This window comes from Humulus lupulus, chromosome 7, assembly GCF_963169125.1.
Source record: "Humulus lupulus chromosome 7, drHumLupu1.1, whole genome shotgun sequence".
Classification (NCBI taxonomy): domain Eukaryota; kingdom Viridiplantae; phylum Streptophyta; class Magnoliopsida; order Rosales; family Cannabaceae; genus Humulus; species Humulus lupulus.
In genome coordinates this window covers 53,998,044-54,015,148 of record NC_084799.1, presented here as the reverse complement: position 1 = coordinate 54,015,148, position 17,105 = coordinate 53,998,044, and positions in this window count along the sequence as shown.

The window sequence follows — 17,105 nt, the reverse complement described above, 5'->3', positions numbered from 1 at the left end:
GCTTCCCATTAAGAAAATTTTTCTTGACGTCCATTTGTCAGATCTCATAGTCGAGAGCGGCTGCTATGTATAGGAGGATGCGAATGGATTTGAGCATGGCTACCAGACTAAAAGTTTCCTCATAGTCCATGCCTTCTCTTTGGGTATAACCCTTTGCCACTAATCGAGCTTTATAAGTCTCGATATCTCCATCAACACCTCGTTTCTTCTTGTAGATCCACTTGCACCCAATGGCCCTAAAGTCACTAGGTGCTTCCAGAAGATCCCAGACGGAATTTGAGTACTTGGACTCCATTTCCTGTTTCATGGCTTCGAGCCATAGTTCCTTTTGAGGGCTATCCATTGCTTGTTTGAAAGACAACGGATCATCATTACCAGTGTCACCAACAAACACATTTCTTTCACCATCCAAACCATAGCAAACTGGGTTCCTAGAAACCCTCCTACTAAGACGAGGCTTCGTGACTGTTTGCTCAGGAACAATCATACTTTCTTCATTTAAATCGACTTGCATCGGTTGGACATGAAGAGTGGGAATATCATCATCAACCCACGTTGATGACGATGGAACATTGGTGGAGTCAATTCTTTAACCATCTCCTCTAAAACTACTTTGCTGCGTGGTTTGAAGTTTTGGACATAGTCATTTTCCAGAAAAGTAGCATTCGTAGAAGTAAACACTTTCTTTTATGAATGATTATAGAAAAGTCCACCCTGAGTACCTTTAGGATAGCCAACAAACATGCAAAATTCAGTTCGCGGTTCTAGCTTTCCCTCCTTTTTCCTCAGGATGTGGCGGGACACCCCTAGATTCTATAATGGCGTAAACTAGGTTCACAACCATTCCAGTGTTCTAAAGGTGTTTTGAGGATTGATTTAGATAGCATGACATTGAGAATGTCATTTGCAGTTTCAATTGTAGGTCCCCAGAACGAAGTTGGTAGAGTTAAGTAACTAAGCATGCATCTAACCATTTCCAATAAAGTTCTGTTCCGACGTTCCGCTACACCATTTTGCTACGGAGTACCTAGGGCAGTAAGTTGTGATAAAATCCCAAGTTTAGTTAAATGATATTGGAACTGTATATCCAAATATTCTCCATTCCTATCAGATCGCAAGAACTTTAACATTTTACCTAATTGGTTTTGAGCCAAAACTAAGAATTCCTGAAACTTTGAAAATGTTTCTGATTTCCTATTCATTAGGTAAAGACATGAGTATCTAGAGTAATCGTCAATGAAAGTGAAAAAATACTCAAAACCACCCCTGGCTTGTACATTCAAAGGTCCACAAACATCTAAATACACAAGTCCAAGTGGTTCTTTGGCCCTGCCACCCTTTGCAGAGAATGGACACTTGGTCACTTTGCCTTCTAGACAAGATTCGCAGACAGGTAATTCACCTAAGGTGAGTTCCCTCAAAGGCCCGGCCTTTGTAAGTCTTTGAATCCTATCATAGCCAATTTGACCTAGTCTTAAGTGCCATAAATACGTCATATTATCGTTATGGGTCTTTTGACGTTTATTGGTCCTAGGTTTAGCTACTTTGAATAAATCATTGTTAAGAGCGAGGGGTTCGTTAGGTCGCAGAATATGAAGTCCGTTTTCCAAACATGCAATACACAATTGTTATCCATTGAAAGAAATAGATATATTAGAACTTGTGAAATTCATAACAAATAGTTATAATTGCAACATGGAAACTGAAATTAAATTTCTACTAAAATCCGAAATAAAAAATACATCATTTAAGATTAAAAATTTATTTCCAAACTTTAGACGAGCTCTTCCTCTAACTTGGACTGCAATGAACACTCCGCTCCCAACTCTAAGCTTTAAGCCTCCTTCGTTCACTTCCTCCCACGATTCAAGAAGTTGTAAAGAGTTACAAACATGGTTGGTAGATCCGGAATCAATAATCCAAATGGATTTATCATTCTCTAAAACACATGTTTCTAAGATAAATGAACTATAATCATTAACTTTGTTTTTCGCTGCTAGAAACTTGAGGCAATCCTGTTTCCAATGCCCCTTCTCTTTGCAGTGAAAACACTTACCTTTTCCTTTCTTGTTTTTTCTTGTTCTTCCCCTTAGGCGTCTGTGCATTTGGTTGTGCACTCGTCTTTGCCACATTTGCAGGCTTGCAGTTGTTGCTTTGTCCACCTTTCCTCTTGTTTCCAACTTTCAAAGACGAAGCTTGGTTAGCTTCAGCCTTAGCTGGATCAGTAGCAGTAGTAGTAGTTGTCTTATTTTCTCCTCCCTTACTTGGTCCACCAATGATAGGCTCAAAAATCTAAATCTCCTTCATGAGCTACGTCAGACCATAGCTGAGTTGATAATGAACGTGCGGACACAGTGTCATCCGAGCATTCACGGTGCCATCACGTACGTGCGGAGACGGTGCTATCCGAGCATTTACGGTGCCATCACGAAAGAGCGGAGACAGTGCTCGTTCTAGGGATTCCTCAGTCATGACGAACTCGGTGTTGTTTTTTTATAGAACAAATCAGAGATTATACGCAGCGGAACAACAATCAAAATTGTTAATTTAACTCCACAATATTTCTAGATATACTTCTTCACATACATATATATATTGAATCAAAGATACGAATAGAAAATTACCTCAAGTCTTTCCTTGCTGCTATCTTTTTGTACGGCAAAAATCCTTGAGATCTCATACCAAGATCTTCCAAAATGTTCTCAGCACACAAAGAACGAGTGTGGGCTCGCTATACAAAACAATAGGCAAAATCTATTTATCAAATGTTCTCAACACATGAGACCTGATAAAGTTTGGACCTAAGTTTGTGAAGAACAGTGACCTATACTTGTATCACTATTCTATTTCTCTTAGGGAGATTTCACGATATATTTTCTATCACTGAAAAGTATCGCTCTTAAAAATTGATCTCCTATATTTAATATATCTAATATATTAAAAATAAAATATTAGTTATTTAAAATAACTAATCAGTTATCAGATTTTGTTTAAATAATCATATTACAATATCTCATTATTTATTTAATATAAATAACTAAAATTGTGGAACAAAGAAACTTCTAGAAGCTTCTTGTGTGTGTAACACAGTGACTGTACACTGTGCTACACGTGTACCACATGCCAAGGAAGGCATGTGATTTTTCCCAATTTTTTCTTATTATTTAAATACAAAAAATCCCAAAAATAAATTAATTCAACATTAATTATATATTTTTTAAATCAAATAATTAATTAATTACACATAATTATACAATAATTATGTTTAGTGTATAGAAAAATATTTTATTTATCAAATAAGTCCTTTTGCCCATTTTTGTATTTATCTTTGTCAGTGTTTGTTTGAGCCATTTCGGGGACCATGGACCTATAACATTAAGCTCCAATAAATTGAAACTAAATAATTAAACTCTTTAATTATAATAGTTAATTTATTAATTCTGATATTTCTCCACTATAAATTCATAATTGAACTCTTTATGTTATAGATATACTTTTACAGAAATCTTATTCTAAGTTGTTCATTGATATAACCATCTTACAATAGTTCAACCCTCTAATTAATTAGTTCATAAATTAGAATGGAATAATTACCATTTTACCTTTCTAATTTACTTCTTATTCCTTAAGTACCATTAATTCACTAGTGAATAAATAATCTATAATCTAATTATAGATTTGAGCTCAAAATCATTCAGTTCCAGAATTAACCCTTAAGGGAACTAATATACGATCCGTTAGGAAAGATTAGATTTTGTATTGTTGATACATGTTCCCAGCCATCCATGATATTAAATCTCCAAAACAAAATTCATTAGCCTCATTCTTTGAAGAGACCTTAACGAATGAATCAAAAGATTTAATAAACATGAACAGGAGTTCATGAACACTCAGGATTTAGGTTGATCTATAAATGATCATCAGTTATGATATGAATTACAAGTCTTTATTATTAAATAGTTTTTGGATAAAGAATTTTATTCATATCGTTCCATGTCATATATAATCATATTATATAAAGTACATTTACCGAGATGTCTTACTACATCAATAATCTGAATCTAGATTATTTGTATCAACATGATACTCAGCAAACCGTACTTACAACCCCAATTAAAGAATTCCATAACTTCAATTTGTTGTTGTTGACTATTTTTATTCATTCATGTGATATTAATTCTCTCGTACTAATACAAGATCACATCCTCAATAATGAATATGAAACTTTTCTGATATTTACAAAATTATTCAAACAATAATTTAATAATCTAAATATAACAATAATAGACCATTGTATTTATTTATTCATCGAAATAGTATATGTCTTTTACATGCTTTTAGGACATACTCCTAACAATCTCCCACTTGTACATAAAGCAAGTAAGGCATTTCTCTCAATCCCATATTATGTACATGACCCTCGAATTGCTTTGCAGGAAGCGTCTTCGTAAACGGGTCTAGCAGGTTGTGTTCTGATGCGATTTTCAGAATGGACACATCTCCTCTATGTACGATTTCTCTGGCTAAGTGGTATTTGCGCTCTATATGCTTTCCCCTCTTGTGGCTTCTTGGTTCTTTAGAATTAGCCACTGCTCCATTGTTGTCACAGTAAAGAACAAGTGGTTTCTCCACTTCTGGTACAACTTCTAGATCGAAGTAGAACTTTTTGAGCCAAACTGCCTCCTTAACTGCTTCACAAACCGCTATATACTCGGCTTCCATGGTGGAGTCTGCAATGTTGGTTTGTTTAATACTTTGCTAGAGTACCGCTCCTCCTCCAAGAGTAAACACTGATCCAGAAGTCGATTTCTGACTATCTCTGTCTAATTGAAAATAAGAATCAGTGTAACCAGTGGGGTTCAGGTCTCCACCTGAATATACAAGCATATAATCTCTAGTATTTTTAAGATACTTGAGAATATTCTTCATTGCATTCCAATGACTCAATCCAAGATTTGATTGATAACGGCGAACTATCCCTACTGTATAACAAATGTCAGGTCTTGTACACTACTTAGCGTACATCAGACTACCTACTGCTGAGGCATAGGGATACTGTCTCATGTCTTCCTCTTCCTGAGGTGTTTTGGGACACTGCTCCTTGGAAAGGAATACTCCAGAACGGGTTGGCATATCACCCTTTTTGAAGTTTTCCATATTAAAGCATTCTAGTAACTTATCAATATAAGTTGCTTAAGACAGTGCCAAAGTTTTGTTCTGTCTATCTCTAAGAATCTTAATGCCCAGAACATACTTGGCTTCTCCCAAATCTTACATTTGGAATTGTTCAGCTAACCAGTTCTTTACCTTTAATAATGATGTTACGTCATTTCCAATCAGTAATATATCATCAATGTAAAGAACGAGGAATACTACTATACCATCTTTGATTTGTTTATAGACACAAGGTTCGTCAACATTTTGTTCAAAAATCAAATGTTTTACTTGTGTCCTCAAATCTAAGATTCCAAGATCTAGAAGCTTGTTTGAGTCCATGAATGGACCTAAGAGGCTTGCAAACCTTTTGCTCTTGACCTTTTTAATTTGAACCCTTCTGCTTGAGACATGTAAATGGTTTCATCAAGGTAGCCATTCAGAAAAGTTGTTTTGACATCCATTTGCCAGATCTCGCAATCCATGCACGCAGCTATGGACAAGAGTATACAAATGGATTTTAGCATGGCTACAGGAGAAAAGGTTTCTTCATAGTCAACCCCTTTTTTCTGTGTGTAACCTTTGGCTACAAGCCTTGCTTTGAAAGTCTCTACTTTCCCATCTGTTCCTCTTTTCTTCTTGAATATCCACTTGAAACCAATGGGTTTGATATTCTCAAGTGGATCTTCAAGAACCCAGACAGAATTGGAATACATCAATTACATTTCTTGGTTCATGGCTTCTTGCCATTTTTCCTTGTCAGAATCATTCATTGCATCTTTAAATGTCAATGGATCGTCTTTGTTTGTGTCAGACACAAGGGTTTGAACTTCGTGTTCATAGCGTGTGGGTTGCTTACTAACCCTCCCACTACGACGAGGTTCTCTACTATTCTGACTAGAACTAGCAGTTTCCTCTTGCCGTTTCTCATTGGTTGTTGTTGGTGACTTTGCAACTTCATTCGAGATCATCTCCTCCAGTACAACCTTTCTGTGAGGTTTGTGGCTATTAACATAGTCATATTCAAGAAAAGTTGCATTTGTTGATACAAATATTTTATTTTCTTTTGCACTATAGAAAATTCCATCTCTAGTCTCTTTGGAATATCCCACAAACATGCACACTTCAGAGCGTGATTCCAACTTCCCGGTCTTTCCTTTGAGCACGCGTGCAGGACACCCCTAAATTCAAAAATGGTGTAAACTAGGTTTACAACCATTTCATAATTATATGGGTATCTTTTGGATAGACTTAGATGGAACATCATTCAATATGTATAGAACACATTGAATCGCATAGCCCCAGAATGACAGTGGTAATGATGAGAAACTCGTCATTGATCTAACCATATCTAATAACGCTATATTCCGTCTTTCTGAAACATCATTTCATTGTGGCGTTTCAGATGTAGTGAATTAGGATTGGATGCCATGCTCACATAGATGGTCCTTGAATTCAAAATCCAAGTACTCTCCTCCTCGATCAGATCGAAGAGCTTTTAGTGATTTACCTAATTGCTTTTCAGCTTCTGCTTGAAATTCTTTGAACTTTCCAAAAGTTTCAGATTTTCTTTACATTAAGAATAGGTAACCATATCATGAATAATCGTCAATGAAAGTGACGAAATATTCATAACCTCCTCTTGCTTGTACATTAAGTGGACCACAAACATCCGTATGTACTAGCTGAAGTGGTTCTGTGGCTCTTGAACCTTTTGCAGAGAAAGGTCTCTTGGTCATTTTGTCTTCTAGACAGGATTCACAAACAGGGAGAGATCCAATAGATAGTTCTCTTAAAGGACTTTCCTTTACAAGCCTATTTATTCTGTCTAGACCAATATGGCCCAATCTCAAGTGCTACAGGTATGTTTCACTATCGGAATCAGTTTAATAGATCTAGGATTCGTTGTTTTAAATAATTCAGAATTATAAAAATTTGTCATTCATTATAAGTATATAAATTTTGTTTATCCCAAAGCATTTGCATAACAAGTAAATAGATAATTTCTTTAAATAATAACTCCTTTATTAATAAAAGAGATAAATGTTATGCAAAAAATAGAAATAAGTTTCCAAACATTAATAATCAAAATTACTAAAAATAAACAAAATTTCTAGACTGTAGTTTTCTTTGTTTAAAGAAATCTAAAATTTCTAAAACAAAATAAAGAAATTTAAATTGTTCAACTAACAATCAAATTACTAAATAAAACTACTCTCCGGCTCTTTACTCGCTATCAAAATCCTCATCAGTCTCTTTTTCCTTTTCAGGGTTCTGATTCTGCGAAAAGGAAAAACAAAAGAAAAATAGATTAGTGGCATATATTTTTTAATCTACTATCCAAAAAATTTGAATCTGATATTCATAGTATTTGAATCTACTATTCAAAGTTGAAAAATATATGTAAATCTTATTTACCTTTTTCGTTTGATATAAACGATGACACTCAGCAAAAACTTCCTCTGTCATTGCTCACCACATCTCATGTGCTGAGTCATAGTGTATATATTTTTCCTTTGTTTCATCAGGCATGGTTGAAAGCATGCAATAACGTGCCAACCGATCGAATTTCATCCAATGTGCATATTTTTCTTCTACTTCATAGCTAATAGCCAAAGGTGGTTCTGTTGGAGGTTTTTCACAGACGGTTGACATCATCTTTTTATAAGAAAAAATGGTCAACATGCCTCGAAACATATGTTGCATATTTTCAGGTTCAAAAACCAAGGATTTGAGAAAAGCATCGATGTGTAATTCACCAATAGACATTTTTTATGGGAATAAATAAATACAAATATTATTATTATATTTAGAAAAATAAATATGAAAGTTTCAGAAATTAAACGTGATGCATGAGCACAATTAAAACACATAAAATAAAGTTTAATTTCCACGATAAAAATAAATATCTTGTGTTGTTACTACAATGAGTTAATATTTTAACCATAAAAAAATATTAATAGATATAACAACCCTAAAATATCGTAAAACAGTTAAACAAATTCAAATATCCATGAAAATATCTAACTAACAAATTTCAAATTTCAAATAATTTAAATATTAAAAACTATAGAATAAATAGATATATAAATTTTCAAATAAAGATTTAATAAAAATATCATGTATTTAAAAGAAAATATATTAAATATCTGATATCTTAATTCTAATATTTTAATATATTAAAATATTTAAAATTAAGTTATTAGTCTATTTTTAGATTTGAATTTGAATCTTTGTAAAAATATCTAATTATTTAAATCTTAACCAACAAAAATATCTTATTTCAAAAAATATATTTAAATGATAAAAAAAAAATCTGATATTTATGGCTTTGATTATAAATAATCAATTTTCACATTTTTATTTCTTTAATTTTTTTTTTAAAAATAATTCTGGATGAACAGTACCCGTGATGTGCAGGTGTGTAGGCGCGGATTCGCTAGGCTGTAAGGGGACGCACGCGCGGTGGCAGGTGCACGCGTAGGTGTGCGCGCGCGAGCGTGCGGGAGAGCGAGTAAGCGCAGGTGTGAATGCAGGTGCGTGCATGTGTGCGCGTTGGTGCGCGCACGCATGGGCAGCCAAGCCAAAATTTTCCGGAAAAAAATTTTGTACAATTTTTCAAACCAAAAAAGTTTTCTAATTAATTTTTACCATGTTTTACACAAAATAAATCATATATAAAATTAATGGCATAGAAAACACAACAAAATAACATAAAAATTGCTAATAATCACATAGAATTCAATATGCTTCATAAAATCATGAAATCCATCTAATTACTCAACACATCATCTAATTCAACTTTTAACATGTTCATGCATGAAAATAAAGATTATCAAAGGCTCTGATACCAGAAGTTAAGAAACTTATACAGAATCTTTTTTTATTTTCATATAGATCTAATATTAAACAAATTAATATGAGACAACATAGAATATGTTTCTAAAATTGAATTCAAAGAGAAATAATGATAAGAATACTTCCATTATACGCAGCGGAATGAATGAGTCCTTCCTTCAGTTTCTCTAACCCTTGTTTCATTTCTGTCACAGAATGTCACCAAGAAACTAAACCGATCTTCAATTTTCTTCACAGCCTTCCAAAGTATCTTTAGAATCACGTAGACTAGAGTGTGCAATTCTAAACACATGAAATAGATACAGAGAGAAGAAGAATAGAAGAGAAAATTTTAGGCTTAGAAAGGATTTATATTTAGAGAGAATCTAAAACCTATCAGAAACTTGTGTTTCAACTTGTGTTTTGACTTATGATTTCAACTCTCTCTTAGCATTCCTTTTATAGACTCAATTAGGTCATTTATTTAATTAAAAAATCAATAAAATAATAGTCAATTAACAGCCCTAGGTCGAAATTATCATGGGCTTTAGGCCCGTGAAATTTCTCATTTGATTATAAGCCAGTTGGACTTAAAATCAAGACATGTATTATTTTCTATTGATTTAATTAATTAAATAATTATTTAAATCCTTTATCAAATTAATTATTTATAATTTGAACCTTGATTTAAAATTATTTATTAATTTAGATACCAATTTATCTTAATTAATAAATCAGCCCTAATTTTTCTTTTCTTCTCTAAATTACATAACTCTGTGAAACTATCCAAAATTGACCTGGTCAACTTTGATAATTCGAATTGATAATTGAATCAATTAATTGAGACTATCTAGATGATTTTATCCAAGGAACAGTGGGGACCATGGGCCTATGAAATCAAGCTCCAATAATGTAACACCCTGGATAACCAAGACCATTACACTGTATGTTTAAAATAGTGCAAGACTTGCTAATCAAGTCATTTAAGCAACCCGTGAATCTAAAGTGATCAACTGATTAGGAATAAAAGATTTTGGTCATAAATAAGTTATTTTCATTAAAAATAAATTAAAGTTCAATACATAGACTCTCAAAACAGGGTTTGGATGACTTATTTACAAAAATTCCAGAAGTTATAAACAACTCAGGCCACTCTAATGGCAAAATACACATTTTAGGTTTCGGTCCCTGTACAATCCCTCGATTGTGGTGGCCGAGCAGCTAACAATGTACACTTCGCCCCCAAAGCTCTCCAACTCATGGTTGAACCATCATACACTTACTCTTACCTACACCACGTAGCACCCGTGAGCCGAGGCCCAGCAAGAAAACATAATATATATAGCATGATTAGTCTCAATAACCAGATATTTCACAAATCATAACCAAGTATTCAGCAATTCATATTATTCACCTAATCAGTGAATACAATCGACAAATTAACAATTTTTCATACAGATAATCAGCATATCATACTTATCAGATTACAACAACAATCATATCCAAAATCAACAATTCATTTCAATCATTACACAATATTTAGGGTCGGCACCCTTAGGCCGCTCCCTCTGTTTAACCCACTGTCTTTGGCTCACTTAGGCCGCCCCCAGTGTAATACCCACTGACTCCAGCCAGCTTAACCAAGCTCAGTGATTAATAAGCTGTCCCCGGCTACCAGTGTCCGAGCCGCGCCATGTGCGCAAATATTATTTACGGCACCCTTAGGTCGTTTATCTTATGTCCCATGGCATACTACCATCTATGACATCATACAAATATAGGGAGCTCGTAGTCCCATCACAATCACATAATAATGCATACAAATATAGGGAACACTTAGTCCCAACCTAACCACATAATCGGGTGCAGTTTTCTTACCTCTCGTTCGAACGAGAAACACTTTATGAATGACCCTTGAGAACGATCAATCTTTTAACCCTTTAGCGGTCACCTAGTCATAACCAAATATGGAATCCAATTAGTGAAAATACCAATAAATGAGTCTTAACCTAAACCTCACTCCCGGGACCCCGAATTGTACCCAAACAGTGAGTAGATTCGATCCCGAGCCTTAAGGATTGAAACCCCGAGCCAAAAACCCTTAAAAACACCCAAAATATGCATCTGAGAAAACAGGGTAGCGCTGTAGCGCTAGCCCCCCCCCCCCCCCCCCCCCCCCCCCCAGCGCTACAACCAGGGGCATTTTGCCCTGACTAGCGCTGTAGCGCTACCCTCTGGGCGCTATAGCGCTAAGACTAGGCAGACATGGCCCTGGTTCTTCTTCCTTCAAATTTTCCATTTTCAACCTATTTCAAAAGCTTCCAAACACCATTTAAACCCCCAAATGAACCCAAATACCATATATACTAGTCCTAGGCATCATAACCTACCCAAAATTTGCCAAAAACCCCATTGAATTCTCTACTTTCAAACCCAAAATCTCAACTAAACTCAGTAATAAAACAGAGCAGAAAACCAGAGTTCTAGTGGTTGGAATCTTACCTCAAGTTTGGTATGAACTCCTCTTCATTGATGGAACACTACCCTAGATCCTCAACACTTGATTCCCCCGCTTAATTCCTCAAAAGAAGCTTCAAAATTGAAGTAGAAAAAGGAAAAAAATGATGAACGGTGGAGGTAAGAGGTGATGCTCTGTTTTTCCTTCAGCTTCTACTATTTTCCAGCCTAAGTGTTGGTATATATCCTTAAAGCTAAAAAGACCTAAATGCCTTCAAGTTTAATTAAAGTCCTTAACAGTCACCAACGGCAAAATCGTCCCTTCGCACCTATCTCGTTAATCATAATTAACACCCTCCAATTCTCGTTATTCTCAATATTCTCAAATACCAATACTTCATATCCCGTTACCCCCTTAACTCCCGGCAACGCTCTAATCACCAAATTACCCCGGGACTCACCCCGAGCCCCGAACTTAACCCTGTTATGACCAAACCGCTAACTAATACTCAACGATCGTCTCATGTCCAAAAGCTTGAACAAATCCACATTATAATGTGGCCTCAACAATAACTACCAATATACATACAATTATACAATTACGCCCTCAACGGGCCAAATTACCAAAATGCCCCCATAACAAAATATATACCCATATGCATGCATTCATCATCATATAATAATATGATCCACATAAACATGCATATAATCATATAATAGCACAAGTAATCAATTATGGCCCTCCCGGCCTCCTAATCAAGGTCCTAAAACTTATTAGGAAATTTGGGGTCGTTACAAATAAGTTATCATAAACTTAACAAACAAATTTACTAACTGATTAATTCCTCGTGACTCCACTAAAGACTCAGAATTGCACTCTTGAATTCATAGAACGCTCTATAAAAAATATAGATACGCTATTAATTATCCATTGTTACTACCATAATTGTCACTTAATCCTCTATAGACAGTCTACAATGAGATGGGACTAAAATACTGTTTTACCTCTCATTGTAATTTATCCTTAAAACACTTAGTTCCTTGTAAATGATATTTCAGTAAACTAATATTAATTACTGAAATGAGATCTCTATCATTTAGCACATTGAACCAAACTAAAAGGAAACCATAGTTTCACTTCTTCATCAGAAGCTATAGATGTTCATATCTATGATTAACACTCCCACTCAATTATACTACCGAGTTCCCAAGATGTAAGTAAGTATGGGCTAGTCCGTAGGGTAAGCTGGTAACGAACAAGTCAAAGAACTCAAATAATACAATCAGTTAGAATACTAACCACTCAAAATTGAGATTGAATTGACCTATGGTCAAATATATGATATGACTAGAATAGATAATAACGGTATGTTTACTTATCCTATCAACTGTCAATATCGGTCCCGTCCGATGTAACAAATACATCTGATCTTATCTACTTTGCTAATGTTCTGGAAAGAACATAACACTACAATGTGTAAGTAGATCATATCTTAGATTGGCAAGTCAATGTAAATCCTGTGCACTGACTAATCTTAGGACTAACTTATTTTGAACATATAATCATATTTATATTCCACTGTGATTACGTCACTATAAATAAGATTAGGTATATGCTTGGGATTTAATAGAAGTTTATATTAAACATATAATCATGAAAATAAAACATGTGAGCAAAGTGATTGACCAAGTCAAAAAATGATTTCTATTCTTTTATTGATAATAAATGAGATTACAAAGAAATTGGGTTTTAATTAGGGCATAAAACCCCAACACAGAATACAAGCAATAAGCTACGCAACAATAAACAGTTCAATCCAATCTTAATTCAATTAGTTAGGTGTCGGCGCTCTTAGGTTGATCCCTCTAGTTATTTAGTTGATCCCAACTCGCTTAGGCCGAGCTGCGTACCGCACGCTTAACATCAGCCCTGTCTCCCTTAGGCCGGACTTCCACACCAAATATAATAGATAAACAGATTGTGAAACACGCAATCGAAAGCAGCACGAACAAACATGCATATCCAGATATATCAAATCACAAATACATTTAAAATCTCACATATGTTCATTTACAGGGGATTCCAGCCCCATTCACAACTCGGGTGCAATTTTCTTACCTCGAGTCCTGAGCGGAGGATGTAGAGCGGTCCCGAGCATGATTCTCAATCGCGAGCCTTAACGGTATCCCTAGTCACAAGCGACAATGGATAATTATTAAAATCTAATCCAATTAAATAATTTACAAATAATGTACCAGCCTTCGGGACCTCAAATTCTACCAAAACAGGTAGTAGGACTCTTCCCGAACACTTAGGATTAAGTTCCTGAGTCCAAAAACCCAATTTGGCTAAGGCTGCCTAGGCGGGCCGCGACCTGGCCCTAAGGGTCATAGCGCGCCTCTAGGTTAGAGGCGTCAACCCCAAATTCCCAGGGGTAGGCAAGCCGCGACTTGACCCTTAGGGCCTCGACTTGCCCCTTTGGGCCGCGGCGCGCCTACGAAACAGAAAGCCCCCAAAGGCCTCTGGGGTCACGCGGGTCGCGGCACGCCCCTGCGAACCCAGAAATCCCAGCTTCTTTCTGTGTTTTCCCCCCAAACCAAAGCCACAAAATTCAACTTAAACATATACCTAAGCCAATATTAAGTCTAGAACTCTCAATACCCCCTTACAAATAACACATATGGCCTATAATGCTAGCTCAAACTTCCTTAAATCCCAAAATCATAAACTATCTTAAGTATCCCTAAGCATGTCCAAAACCCAACCAGAAATTCAACAGATTAGGGTCTATAATCTTACCTCAGTAATAAATTTGATCCTCAGTTGTCCCCTTGCCTGCTCCTAGCTTAATTCCCCAATTCCTAGCTTCCTAAGCCTTTTCTTCAAGAATTTCCCTAAGCATCCAAGCACACAAAAGGGAGAGAGAGAAAACATGAGAGATAGTGTGAGAGAGAGCTGAGAGATGTTCTAATGTGTTCTAGTTATTTACTGAAGCCTTCCTAACTATATCCCTTACCATAAAGACCAAAATTCCCCTAGTGATAACTCAGCCATTTATTGCCCAAGGGCAAAACGGTTTATTTCCCATAAGGGCTAACTCCTCGAGTAGTCCTATAAATTCTCAATTAGTCCCGACGTACCCAAATAACCACCAAATAATTACACGTTACTCAGTAAATCCCAAATATACATTAAATTTCCCAATATACCTCTAGGCTCACCCCGAGCCGGGTATTAGACCCCGTTGGGACTATTCCGCTAATCCGCTCACTAGGATCGCCTCGAGCTGAATACTACAAAATATCCACATAATAATGTGGTCTCAATCATTTGACGCAAGAACGTACCCACATGCATATTTAATACACCTAAACATGCATATATATTCATATAACCACATATGCCACGTAGCCACACATTTAATCAACTAATCACCCACACATTTCTAGTTCTAATTCTTAATATATTTGTAGTTTTTGAAAAACTTGGTAAACATTTTGGTGCTTTCATTGTGTGCTAGAAGAAAGTTTTAACTACTCTTTGTCATCTACAAAGATGGTGAATACCAGAAACACTGTGTTTGATCCCGCTCAGCAACAACGGCAAGAAGATAATGGAGAACCATTGCAAAACCCACAACTCTCTCCGGATCGACGGGACCCGGCTGTTGAGAACTTATCTTATGACGGGCCCCTACCTGATGACCCCTAGAACTTCGAAGAGGATGGCGACTATGAAGAAGACGGAGAGAGATATGAGGACCGCGAGGCTGAGAATCCCATAAACCCTGATATAAATTATGGGGAAGATGATCAAGGGGATCCAGAAGTGGTTCGTCTAATACAACAGGTCCTTGATCAGGGAGCAAAGATGGCGGAACAACAAGAAACCACCTGTCAAATGCAAGAGACAATTTTGGCTCTTCAAGCTTTCATTGTCGCAGTTGTCCCTTCCATAGGAGCCCATCGAGTTGTCCCACCTCCAGGAATGATGCTCAAAACCATCCCGGAGCCGGCCCTTCAAACCTTGTTCAAGATAAAGGGAAAGCCAAAGCGGACGACCCTATAAAGAAAACAAATCCGGAGAAGAAGTATCCTACGGCTCCTCCCACTCCAAAGACTAGGGTGGACCCCAAAGGTTCCTCGAGGAAAGATCGGGTGAGTCCCATTCCAGGAAAGAATCACCCGAGCAATCCGCAAGGGAAACGCCCACAGGGTAACAAGCCCCAGAATGCTCCGAGGCGAGATTCCTAATGGAGAAGGGTCTGCCCTAGTGCATCCATGAACAAGGGTCACGGCAGACATAAGGACAAGGTGCCAAAAGCTATAAGTTCAGAGATGACACCTCCCAAGTGGACTTACACGATGGCCTCAATGCCACAAAGGAGCAGGCCCATAGAGAAAAGGTTTGCCCTCGAGAAGGAGACCTAAGAAATGATATAAATGACAAGAGAAGAGAGATATTTCCCATCGATGATAGAATGGCTAGAAAATTCATGGAGTAGATGCTCGATCTTAAAATGGTAACAGACTGCCTTGTTCGAAAACAAGACGGTGGGGGGTCCGATTCAGAAGATGAAGAGAAGGAGCCCTGCGCAAAACATATTTTGATGTGGTATTACCCAAAGGGTTTAAAATGCCAGATATTCCCGATTATACGGGGAATAGAGATCCAAGAGATCATCTATCCTGCTACAATTGCCTGGTGAATGTGACCCATGTCTCCGACAACGGCAAGTGCCTGTGTTTTTCCATCACCTTGGCCAAATCCGCTAAAGAATGGTGGAAAAGGCTCAAGACGGGATCAATCCAATCTTGGTCTGGATTACAATCAGCCTTCCCTAAACAATTTGTGGCTACTAGGAAAGTCGACATGGAGGTCAGTGCATTGGCCAATATCAAGCAACATTCCACTAAACTCTTAGGGCTTATATCGAGCGCTTCACAGAGGAAGCCTCGAAAACAAAGGTGGATGATGGGCAGCACCTCGTAGCCCTTCAGTCTGGGATCAAAGCAGGATTCCCTCTCTGGGATGACATGCAGCGAAAGAAAGCGGACACTTTGGAAGAGTTTATAAGAAAGGCTCGGGGTTTCATCAACAGGGAAGAAGCCTGAATTCAGACTTTTGGATGGTCTCCAGCACCACATGTGCCAACACAAACTATTTCGGGATATGGAACGCAGTACCCAGCCAACTTTTATCCAGCACCACCGGTAATGTCAAGAACCTTAGGACCTCCTGGGCCACAGTTCATGGCCCTGACTATTTATGCGTCCGCATCGTCGAGATATGCCTCGGTATCTTTAGCCTCTTTCTCTGGATACGGAGTGGCACCAACAGGATACAGTGCTGCTCCTGGAGAAATTCAACAGTCCCAAACAGAAGCAGCAGAGGCAAGCATAACTCACTTCAGAGGGAAGCGTTCTAGTAAGAATCAAAGTCGAACCAAGTCCGCAAAGAAGGGAAAGAAGGAGTACGAGCCCCAGTATAAGGAATACACCAACTTAGTAGATACTTGAGAAAATATCTACCTTGCAACAGGCTATGTAGTTCATTAGCACAAACCAAGCCCCATGTTTAAAGGGGGAAAGAATCCAAGGGACCCGAAAAATAGATGTGTCTATCACAAGGACATAGGCAACACAAACGAAGGATG